At 47.8% G+C, this 12220-nt stretch overlaps 1 protein-coding gene across 3 annotated transcripts in view; it reads right to left on the bottom strand.

The window, feature by feature from the left end:
• SPTBN4 (spectrin beta, non-erythrocytic 4) overlaps positions 1-12220 on the bottom strand; it is a 1652494-nt gene that overhangs the window by 883506 nt on the left and 756768 nt on the right. The window lies entirely within an intron of this gene.

The following is a 12220-nucleotide window of genomic DNA, read 5'->3' on the forward strand; positions in this document are numbered from 1 at the left end:
AAGGGAGGAGGAATCTCCCGAAAGGGAAGGGCGTAACCTTTTCTTACCTCACTGATGACCCAGGAATCTGTTGTTATGGACTCCCATATGGGAAGAAAAAGAGAAATCCTCCCCCCTACCGGAGAGGTATGAGAGACAATGGCATGAGGACTAGGGCTGCTTTCCTTGAGGTAACCCTCCAGAGGAAGAGGAAGGGTGCTGCTGTTGGGTGGCCCCTCTTATGCGGACTCTACCCCGCCCCCTGAACGATCGATAAGATCTGCTGCCCCGGCTGCTGTGACCACCCACGAAAGGAAGCCCCTCTACAAAAAACTTGCAGCCGTCTAAATGATCAAAACGGGGTTTAAGCAGCCTGCAGACCCAAAAACCTAGCAGTGGCCCTAGCGCAGAGTCCTCTCTTGATCCAAATAGTTTTGCCCCATCAAAAGGCAGATCTAATAGCGTAGTCTGGACGTCAGATGAAAAACCGGAAGTGCGTAACCATGCATGCCGCCTGGTGACAATGGAAGTCCCCATGGCTCTTGCAATAGAGTCCGTGGTATCCAGCCCTGACTGAATACCTTGCGTAGCCTCTTCCTGAGCAACCGAAAGAAGGCTACGCAAGTCCTGGGGCATATCTGGAAGAACAGTCTTTGTCGCATCCATTATAGCATGGATATACCTGCCAAGAATACAAGTTGCATTGGCAGACTTTAGAGCCATTCTGCAAGACGAAAACACCTTCTTGGCCGATTGGTCCATCCGTTTGGATTCCCAGTCCGATGGTACTCCCGGGAACGAGCCAGGGGCCGACCTCGAAGAGCAGGATGCCTGCACAACCAGGCTCTCTGGTGAAGGGTGTTTGGACAAAAACTTCGGGCCCCCAGGTGCAGACCTATAACGCCTGGCCACTGACCTACTAACAGCAGAAGAGGTGGCAGGCTTCTTCCGAAACCTCTTCGATTGGTTCCATCAGAGCCTCATTAAATGGCAGAAGAGGATCCGCCATGGCTGTAGCAGGATGCAAAACTTCAGTCAATAGGATGGTTTTAACCTGCGCTGTTGGTAAGGGAAGTTCCAGAAATGCTGCGGCCTTCCTAATCACCGAATGGTAAGAGGCTGCCTCCTATGTATATTCACCTGGGGAGGCCAGATCATAGTCTGGAGAAGTGTCAAGACCACTTGCAGTGTCCAGCCCTGAGAAGTCACCTTGGGGATTAGTGATCTCCCCCTTCTCAAGGAACTGCTGTTGATATTCCCTCTCTTCTAGCAATCTTAGGGCCTTCCGTTGAGACCTCAACTTAGCCTCAAGCCCCAGCGTCGACATGGAGCGCAACGACGTAGGTGAATGGTGCCAGGAAGGCGTCATGATAGGATCTCCGGATCCACCGAAGCCGCAGAAGGATCCATTGGCGCCATGGACAAGGCTCCTGCATACGACGCCGTCATCCATCTAGGCTCCATCACCTCCGACACCGGCGTCAAAGGTCTCTCCCTCGACGTCGAAGGCTGCGCTGCCGGCATAGGTGCCTGACCTGATTCTCCAGCCGAACAAAACAGCATAAACGGCGTCGGCTTATATGGAGCAGGAACACCAAGATTGAATGCCAGGGGACCAGTGGGGCCAGCCGGCGGGCCAACTCCCGGAGCCATATTTTGAAATATGGCAAACATGGCATTAAGAAATGCCGCCGGATCCGTACCTGGAGCCGGGAACGAGGGATAACCCTGCGGAGCCGGAGCCAGCGCCGGGCTGGACTCTTCAGCGCCTGGATGCACCGGCGAAGCCAGATGACTCTGAGGCTCCACAACCTCAAAGACTGACGGCGCCGGGGACGTTTGCGGTGTCACAGGTTGAGGGGACACTGTCGGACTCATTTCCCAAGACTTGCGGCGCCGTGACAATGGAGACCTCAACTCCGACTGACTTCTGGATCGACGTCGGGGGTCACGATGACGCCGTTTCTTGTGAGACGACTTTCCTGAAGAGGACCCATGGTGCCGCTTCCTCTCCTTCTTGGTCCTAGCCAAAAATAGCTTCGCCTCACGCTCCTTCAACGCCTTCAGATTCATCTTCTGGCAGGAGCCGCATTCCTGGACGTCGTGATCCGAACTGAGGCACCAAAGGCAATCGTTTTGGGGATCAGTCACTGACATCCGACCTCCGTACTCCCTGCAGGGCTTGAAACCCGACTTCTTTGGAGCCGATATTGAGGAAATAACACAAAGTATCCCTTCAGAAGAGCTAACGATACAGGTAACAGCAAAGTAACTGTTATCGAAGGCACGGAAAAAAGGGAACTGATGTCAGCACGGCGGCAAGGACCTCTTATTGCCACAAACGTCACACAGAGCCGCGTGGAGTCGGGCAATTGTGACGTCCTCGGCGATGTGCAGAGCTAGAGAGAGAAGTTTCCGTCGAATGCTACACATGGGGAGAATTCATTAGGTAGGGAATCCACAGGTAGTTGTATCATCAGAATGGGCACTCCTGCAAAAAGTGCCATGGATGCAGCCATTTTCCTTGTAGAATGTGCACGCGCTTGATTCTGCAAAGGTTTTCCTGCCACTGTTCGACAATAGTTAATAGCAGAGGCTATCCACCTCGCAATTCACTGTTTAGATAATGCTCGTCCCTTACATGGAGCACTGAAAGCCATGAAAAGTTGGTTAGATTGCCTAAACTGTTTAGTTCTGTCCAGATAAAACTTAAGGCACCTCTGAACATCCAAAGAATGTAGAGCCTGCTCTGCAGGCGTCAATGGATTAGGAAAGTATGTTTTCAGTATCACTGGTTGGTATGTATGAAAATATGATGGGACCTTAGGTATGAATTTGGGATTTGTTCGCAAAAGTCCTCTATCCCTTTTGAATTGTAAGAAAGGATCCTGGATAGTGAATGCCTGTATTTCGCTTACTGTTCTGGCTGAGGTGAGAGCGAGAAGGAGAAAGACCCTCCATGATAGGAACTTCAAGTCCGCTTTGTGGATTGGCTCAAACAGTGGTTTTGTTAACTGAGACAAGACCAAATTAAGGTGCCATGATGGAGGTGGAGGCCGAACTGGGGGAAAGGACCTGAATAGACCCTTAAGAAACAGTTTTATGACTCTCGCCGACCACAGAGGAGGCACGTTCCCCATACGCCTATAACGGGAAATCGCTGCTAGATGGACCTTGATTGAAGAAATAGCCAAACCTGATCTGGCCAGGAATAGAAGATAAGGTAGTATCTCCTGCGGTGATGAAGAAAAGGGATACACTTGAACCTGTGTATACCAAGAGCAAAATCTCCTCCACTTCAGACGATAACATTTGTTGGTACTCTTAGCTGCAGCTCTGGAGAGGATGGCTTTGCAATCCAAAGGTATATCTAGATGCGCAAACTCATGGTGTTCAGGAGCTAGGCTGTCAAGTGAAGTGAAGCCGGGTCCGGGTGGAGAACTTGGCCCTCGTTCATCGTAAGCAGGGACGGCATAACTGGTAGAGGGAAGCGGCGGCTATGTGGGAGGTGAATGAGTTACGTATACCAAAACTGACGAGGCCATGCCGGAGCAATCAGAAGGAGCTTGCAGCGCTCGATCTTGATCTCCGCCAGAACTCTTGGAATCAGGGGAATGGGAGGAAAAGCGTAAGCATAAATTCCTGACCATGCCATGGAAAACGCATTCCCCCAAGAGCCCCGATGTTGATCCCGACTTTCGCAGAAACGGCATTTCGCATTCTGCGGGGTGGCGAAGAGATCCAGGTTCGGTTCCCCCATCGGGCGAAGACTTTATTCAAGACTCCTTGGTCCAATTCCCATTCGTGGTTGGACGACCGTGATCTGCTCAGGGAATCCGCAATGATGTTCTGTACGTCTGGGACTTGTTCCGCTCGAAGGTTTACTTTGTGACTGATAGACCATTCCCAAATGCGCTGAGATTCTCTTGATAAGAGCAGAGACCTGGTTCCTCCCTGCTTGTTGATATAATGCATTGTCGTTGTGTTGTCTGTCCGGATGAGAACTGAGGAACCTCTTATTTTGGGGAGATAAGCACAAAGCGCCAGTCGAACAGCTTTCAATTCGAGGTAATTGATGTAAAAGACCTCCTGATGTGGCTTCCATTTGCCCCTGACTCGTAGGTGCTGGAGGAAGGCACTGTAGGAAGTTGGCTCTGTATATTCTATTTCGAAGTAAGAAATAGTGTGCACAGAGTCCAAGGGTTCCCCTTAGAGGTAAGATAGTGGCAAAAAGAGATAATTCTAATGCTCTATTTTGTGGTAGTGTGGTCGAGCAGTAGGCTTATCAGAGGGTAGTGTTAAGCATTTGTTGTACACACACAGGCAATAAATGAGGAACACACACTCAAAGACAATTCCAGGCCAATAGATTTTTATATAGAAAAATATATTTTCTTAGTTTATTTTAAGAACCACAGGTTCAAGATTTACAAACAATACTTTAAATGAAAGGCAGTTCACTCAGGTATCTTAGGAACTTTGAATAATCACAACAGACAGCATGTACAGTTTTGGCAAAAATGGCAATAAGCTATTTTAAAAGTGGACACAGTGCAAAAATCAACAGTTCCTGGGGGAGGTAAGTAAATGTTAAGTTCACAGGTAAGTAAACCACTTACAGGGTTCAAAGTTAGGTCCAAGGTAGCCCACCGTTGGGGGTTCAAGGCAACCCCAAAGTTACTGCACCAGCAGCTCAGGGACGGTCAGGTGCAGAGGTCAAAGTGGTGCCCAAAACACATAGGCTTCAATGGAAATAGGGGTGCCCCGGTTTCAGTCTGCCAGCAAGTAAGTACCTGCGACTTCGGAGGGCAGACCAGGGGGGTTTTGTAGGGCACCAGGGGGGGGGACACGCACAAGCAGCCACAGAAAGTACACCCTCAGCGGCACAGGGGCGGCCGGGTGCAGAGTGCAAACAGGCGTCGGGTTTTCAATAGGTTTCAATGGGGAGACCCGGGGTCTCTTAAGCGATGCAGGCAGGCACAGGGGGGCTCCTCGTGGTAGCCACCACCTGGGCTAGGAAGAGGGTTGCCTGGGGGTCGCTCCTGCACTGGGGTCTGGTTCCTTCAGGTCCTGGGGGCTGCGGGTGCAGTGTGTTTTCCAGGAGTCGGATTCCTTGAAACAGGCAGTCGCGGTCAGGGGGAGCCTCTGGATTCCCTCTGCAGGCGTCGCTGTGGGGGCTCAGGGGGGGTCAACTCTGGCTACTCACTGGCTCGTAGTCGCCGGGGAGTCCTCCCGGTAGTGTTGGTTTTCCGCAGGTCGAGCCGGGGGAGTCGGGTGCAGAGTGGAAAGTCTCACGCTTCCGGCGGGAAACGTGTGGTCTTTAAAAGTTGCTTCTTTGTTGCAATGTTGCAGTTTTGTGGAACAAGGCTGCTGTCCTCAGGAGTTTCTTGGTCCTTTTAGATGCAGGGTAGTCCTCTGAGGCTTCAGAGGTCGCTGGACCCTGGGGGATGCGTCGCTGTTTTTCTTGAAGTCGGGAGACAGGCCGGTAGGGCTGGGGCCAAAGCAATTGGTGTCTCCGTCTTCTCTGCAGGGCTTCAGGTCAGCAGTCCTTCTTCGTCTTCAAGTTGCAGGAATCTATCTTCCTTGGTTCTGGGGCCCGCTAAATACTCAATTTAGGGGTGTGTTTAGGTCTGGGAGGATAGTAGCCAATGGCTACCTACCCTGAGGGTGGCTACACCCTCTTTGTGCCTCCTCCCTGTGGGGAGGCGAGCACATCCCTAATCCTATTGGGGGAATCCTCCATCTACAAGATGGAGGATTTCTAAAAGTCAGAGTCACCTCTGCTCAGGACTCCTTAGGGGTTGTCCTGACTGGCCAGTGACTCCTCCTTGTTTTTCTCATTATCTCCTCCAGCCTTGCCGCCAAAAGTGGGGGCAGTGGCCGGAGGGGCGGGCCTCTCCACTAGCTGGTATGCCCTGTGGCGCTGTAACAAAGGGGGTGAGCCTTTGAGGCTCACGGCCAGGTGTTACAGTTCCTGTAGGGAGAGGTGTGAAGCACCTCCACCCAGTACAGGCTTTGTTACTGGCCACAGAGTGACAAAGGCCAGCAACATGTCTGGTGTGTGGCAGGCTGGCAAAACTAGTCAGCCCACACTGGAAGTCGGGTATGTTTTCAGGGGGCATCTGTAAGATGCCCTCTGGGTGTATTTTTACAATAAAGTGCCAACTGGCATCAGTGTGCATTTATTGTGCTGAGAAGTTTGATACCAAACTTCACAGTTTTCAGTGTAGCCATTATGGTGCTGTGGAGTTTGTGTTTGACAGACTCCCAGACCATATACTCTTATGGCTACCCTGCACTTACAATGTCTAAGGTTTTGTTTAGACACTGTAGGGGCATAGTGCTCATGCACCTATGCCCGCACCTGTGGTATAGTGCACCCTGCCTTAGGGCTGTAAGGCTTGCTAGAGGGGTGACTTACCTATGCCACAGGCAGTGTGAGGTTGGCATGGCACCCTGAGGGGAGTGCCATGTCGACTTAGTCATTTTCTCCCCACCAGCACACACAAGCTGGCAAGCAGTGTGTCTGTGCTGAGTGAGGGGTCCCTAGGGTGGCATAAGACATGTTTCAGCCTTTAGAGACCCTGCCTGGCATCAGGGCCCTTGGTACCAGGAGTACCAGTTACAAGGGACTTACTGGGTGCCAGTGTTGTGCCAATTGTGGAGACAAAGGTACAGTTTAGGGAAAGAACACTGGTGCTGGGGCCTGGTTAGCAGGCCTCAGCACACTTTCAAATCATAACTTGGCATCAGCAAAGGCAAAACGTCAGGGGGTAACCATGCCAAGGAGGCATTTCCTTGCAGGCACCACGTCCCTCAAGAGAAGCGTCCGTAGTTATCACCCAAGGTGCTTGTTGGGGAAGAAAAGAAAGCCCATTCACTAAGTGAGACTCCTGAGTCCACCAAGCTAGAGATGGTATCATGGGCTTTGTTATTCTGATGACATTGTCGAAAGACCCCATGGATTGTGTCCACTGAAGATCTAACTGCTCCTGTAGGGGCCTCATTTTTAGACGACAGAAAGGCACCAGAGGAATGCAGGAGGACATCATCCCTAACAGGGACTTAAAGAGGCGAACTGAAACATACTTTCTTTTTTGTAAACGCCTCGCATGGGATACAAACTTTTTCCGTCTGTCCTCTGTAGGAGCTGCATTGTTGGTGGAAGTGTCCAGTACTGCCCCTAAAAAAGTTATCCTCTTTAAGGGTTGGAATGCTGACTTTTCGCGATTGACCGTTAGGCCCAGGCTCATGAACAGCTCGATAGAAGCTCTCGTGGACTTCTGCGCCTGAGATCTGGATCTGGCTTTGACCAGCCAATCGTCCAGATACGGGAAGACTTGATGGTTCTGCCTTCTGAGGAAAGCTGACACTGGAGCCAAGCATTTGGTGAAGATCATGGGGGCCGATTTCAGGCCGAAGGGCAAGACTTTCAACTGGAAATGGTCTCCGGCTACTGCAAATCTGAGATACCTTCTGTGGAAAGGGTGAATAGGGATATGGAAATATGCATCCTGCAAATCGAGGGTGGCCATTTAATCCCTCGGATTTAGAAGGGACAGAATGTCTGATAGGGTGATCATACAGAGCATTTTAGATAAGTGTTGAGATCCCTGAGGTCTAGAATTGGATGCCAACTTTTCTGCTTCTTTTGAACTAGGAAGAATCAGGAGTAGTAACCCTTTCCTCTGTCCTGATGTGGAACCCTTTCTATAGCTCCCTTGAGAAGCATGGACTCAACCTCCTGCTTGAGCAGATGCAAGCACTTCACCTTTCGAGGAAGGGGAGACTTCGTAGGAGGGTAGTGCAGGAACTCCAGGGTATGGCCAAACTGAATGAGATTTAGGACCCACTGGTCTGATGTTATTTTCTGCCAATTGTGAAAGTAGAGGGAAATCCTTCCCCCTAGTCTTGTGCCCAAGGCAAGGTTCGTAGCAGAAGACAATAGCAAGTCATTGTCTACGGCCTGTATCTTTTGGTTGTCTTCCGGCCTTTCCTCTCTGGGAAGCGCTCAAAGAAGTTGCAGATCAGCTATGAGCGATCCTGGCAAGGAAACCATCTGCTCCTGATAGGGATACTGGTATGCTTGCGGATAATAAAAGTGCAGATCATGCTGGGTGTCTTCCTCTAGATCGTGGCACTTGACATGTAGTTCTGATGGGCTATGAGCAACCCCAAAAGGTCACTCATAATCTGAGTCCTCTTGTTCTAGTAAATGCGTAGGTACCAAGGCTAAAACCCTACTTGGAGATGTCACCAATGGCAAAAGGAAATCAGACTTCTTATGTGGTTCAACCCTCGTCGACGGCAACACGGATCGCATCGTCGACGGGAACGTAGCTGGCAATGTCGTTGGCATCAATGATGGCATAGTCGATGGTATAAGCATCGTCAATGGTATCGTCGACGGCAGCGCCGACAGAGTCGTCGACTGAGATATCCCTGGAGAAATTCTCGCCGACGAGGAAGCTGACAACGGCAGGGTCAACGTCGACGGACTCACCGGCGGTAACAATGAAGGATAGGCGATGGGTAAGGCAATCATAAACGCCGTCGACGAGGATGTCGTCGAGACGATCGTCGATGAGGAAGATTCTGCCGTAGAGACTGTAGATGTTGTAGCAGTCAATGATGAAGCTGTAAAGACACCTTTAGACACCGCCGTTGACAGTGCTCTCGTCGACCATGTCGTCGACGGTGTCGTAGATTTTTCGGATGGCCTCTTAAAGACGTTTCACCACAGGAGGTGGCGTTGGAGGCTCAGAAAAGGCTCTTTTGCTGTGGTCTGAGGAGACCGATCTTTCTTTAGAGTGTCCTTTAGAAGAAACAGAACTCCTGTGAGGAGAACTGGAAGGACTTCCAGCTTTGGAGGACACCTGTTTGGTCTTTTTATGAAACTTTTTTGTAAGATACTCTGAGTGGGGTTGAGGAGATCTGCCTCTTTTCTGTGGTTTTCTGGAGGAATTTGTAGATTCCTCACTGTCAAAACCAGACACTGGATTAGATCTGGACTTCTGGAGCCAAATTAGTAGCCTATCCTTCCTGTCTTTGAGGGTTTTGTTAGAAAAGGTCCTGCAATCTTTGCAGTCTTTGGCCACATGGTCAGGGTAGAGGCAATAAATACAGTCCTTGTGTGGGTCATCAAAGTGAAGTCTTTTCTTCCCACAGTTCTTACAGGCTCTGAAAAGGCTTTTCTTCTCTTTATCAGACATGGTGAATTCTCCTCAAAATAGAGTTCTCTTAAGTAAAGTAAGAAGATGACACCTTACTTGCTGTAGGAAATCCTTTTTAAGTAAAATAGCAGAAATGAACTTCTCTGAAGTGTTGACTGAGCAGAGCTCAATGGAGACTCCCTAGCACGACATGCGGTAGAAAATCTGAGGGAAGGGAGCTCCTCTCAGGAGGGTTCTAGAGGGAGGGGAAGCCTGATTGGCTGGGCCTTGCTTCAGTCCTTTTTACTCATAGTGATAAGGATAGGCTACTAAAGTGAAAGCCTTTAGGTATTTTTTCATTGTAGTAGCCTGTATGTATAGCTGTTTTGATGTACTGGGGGCTCCCATCTCGACAACGGGGAAGGATTCAAGCATGTGAATCTATGAAAGTTCCAATACTGGAGAAAGGTGATAACACTATAGGTGCTCATCACACACCAGGCCAGCTTCCTACATGTATGAGAAGCAAAAACGTCCTGTGCTGGCAGTAGTAAGTGTGAATCTTGAAACTGTTTACTCACTATTATAATGTATTTTCATTTCTGTAACATTTTGAAGGATGGTGTGTTTAGCCTCTGGTTCACTTTCTTCTTCCCTTAGAAGACTGGGTAATGTTTCAAATCTGTAGCTTGTAATGTCGATTATATGCCTCTGTTAGAAATAGTATACATTAAATATGTGAATTATTGAATGGAGCACTACTAATACTCACATTAGAAGGCAACACTGTAGCCCTATTCTGAGAATTCACAGAATAAATAAACATCACACTTGTTGTGCAATATTTTACTTCAACAATGCCACACCCAAAGCAGGCAATGAAGAGGGGTGAGGATATGTCCTAGGATAAATCCCTGGAATAGAGTAAGTTAAATTAATTAAGGTTTGAAGAACATAGCTCAAAGAATTCCCCATTCTTTAGTGCACTGTCAGCAGAAAATCAGACAGTTAATGTCTCTCCACCTCACTGGCCGGAGTTTAGCTCACATAATGGATGTGGATTGACTTCAAGTTGGTACTTGTTTCAATGTTAGCTGCTGTCTTTGTATAGAGCTGTGTTAACATTACAGTGCTAAGGGTTCTCACACTGATTTTTGGGAAAAATTCAACTAGGTTTATCCATGAAAGCTCCAAAGCACGATGTGTACAGAAATGAAATGAAAGACCCAAAGTTATGAAAAAGAGAATGTTTCAGCGATAAGGTCTTTGAAAAAAATCAAACCATTTCTGTCACCCAATCAAATAAAACTTAGGTATTCCATGATCTTGGTCTTACCACAAATGGACTTTGTAAATGCTGTGCTTGCTTGTCTACCATACTCAAGTCAGTTCTCAGTCCATGGGTATGCTTCACTCGTCCACTAAAAATCTGATCACATCACTCAGATTGTCATGGATTTTGGTGCTTAACCCAGAAAGCATTACACCATATCACACCTCCCTACCTCTCAAACCTCTTCAAATGGTTAGGTTGCAAAGAATACTAAGTACTAAAACTAGTACTAGAAAATCTAAGATTCAGGACAGCTGAGGCACAATATCAATTATTCTCAGGAGTCATAACTCCACGATGGGAATATTTATCAGTAGACCTAACAATCAAACCCACTTTACTGTCATTTTGACGACTAAACATGTACCTATTCAGACTCTACTTAATCCAGAAGATCACAACATCAGGACCAGTCCTACAAAATCAGATTCTGTTCCTCCCACCTTGCTCTCTTTTTCCAACTTCAATTCTATTCTAGCTCACTGTCGTCAACATAACTCTTAACGCGTACTTTACCTATAATCTCAATTTAGCCTCTTTGGTTTCCCAAAGTATCTCCAATACATTCTACTGTGCTCTGTATAGCAATCCCTTCTTGTTGCCCATTGTATCATCTCACCAGGTACATTCCCTTAAGCCTACTATTCAGAACCTATTCTAATCCAATTCCATATCATTCTTTCCCACTATGTTCATTAAATTAAGTTGAGTGTTCAATCTTTAAAAGTTTGTTTCATCTAAGAAATTTTGTACAGAAATGAAAAACTCCCTCATACTGTTTTCCTAGTTTTATTTTATTCTCTATTTAAAATGTACTTGTTGGTGCTGTACTGTAAGGCACCCACATATTTTGCAATGCGGAGCGCTAAAACGGTTAAATAAATAAATATTGTGGGCATTTTTGGGAACATTTCAGCTATCCTAGGAACAACACATGATGATTCTTATTGATATTCAGGCTACTCCTGGGAATAACATTGACTTATCTTTGAGATATTATAGGTATTCTTGGCATAATTCTGGCTATCCCTGGAATAATACTGGCCCAGACATCATTTTGGTTGTCTGACAGTAGACATAGTAGTAGTTAATGGTGGAGAAAAGAGGATAAAGCCTTGGAGAAGAGATAACACTATCATGAAGGTTATGTTATGCCTTGTTATGTTAAATCGTCTTGCAGAGGGTGGCCACTCAATCCAGAAGGAGTATCCCGGTGCTGTAAAGCCTGAACTAGCCCACAAAAGACTGAATTTGAAGGAAATGTTACTTACATTAATCGAGTCTTCGGCAATTGTCTGAAAGTGGGCAAACTTTTACAGATACAAATGGAGAATGGCACCTTATTCCAGTGGTGAAGAGTTAGATTAGAAAAGGAACCACCACCACTTCTGGCTCTGTGGATTCAGCATAGGGTTGTCACGACCATATACAAGAATCTAAGCTTTCTGGCTGGTTATTCAAAGCTGATTTGGGCATGAAGATAATTAGGGCGCCCACCATATAGAGCTGCATGTGTGTGGCAGAGTAATTTAAAGACACTTAAAGGCTAATTAAGAGTTCGGCGCATGGAAACACCTGGCTGCCATACTCCCGAAGGGGTGATCACCGCCATATGGTTGACCTCCCTGCTGGACCTATTACGAAAGTTTCTGCTGGTCAGCCTAGTAGGAAATGGGCGGCAGCATTGTCGCTGGCTCATAATAGAGCCGGTGGCAATGCTGCTGCACGCATGGGACACCAACACCCTTGAAATGTG

Source organism: Pleurodeles waltl, chromosome 9 (genome assembly GCF_031143425.1).
Source record: "Pleurodeles waltl isolate 20211129_DDA chromosome 9, aPleWal1.hap1.20221129, whole genome shotgun sequence".
NCBI lineage: Eukaryota > Metazoa > Chordata > Amphibia > Caudata > Salamandridae > Pleurodeles > Pleurodeles waltl.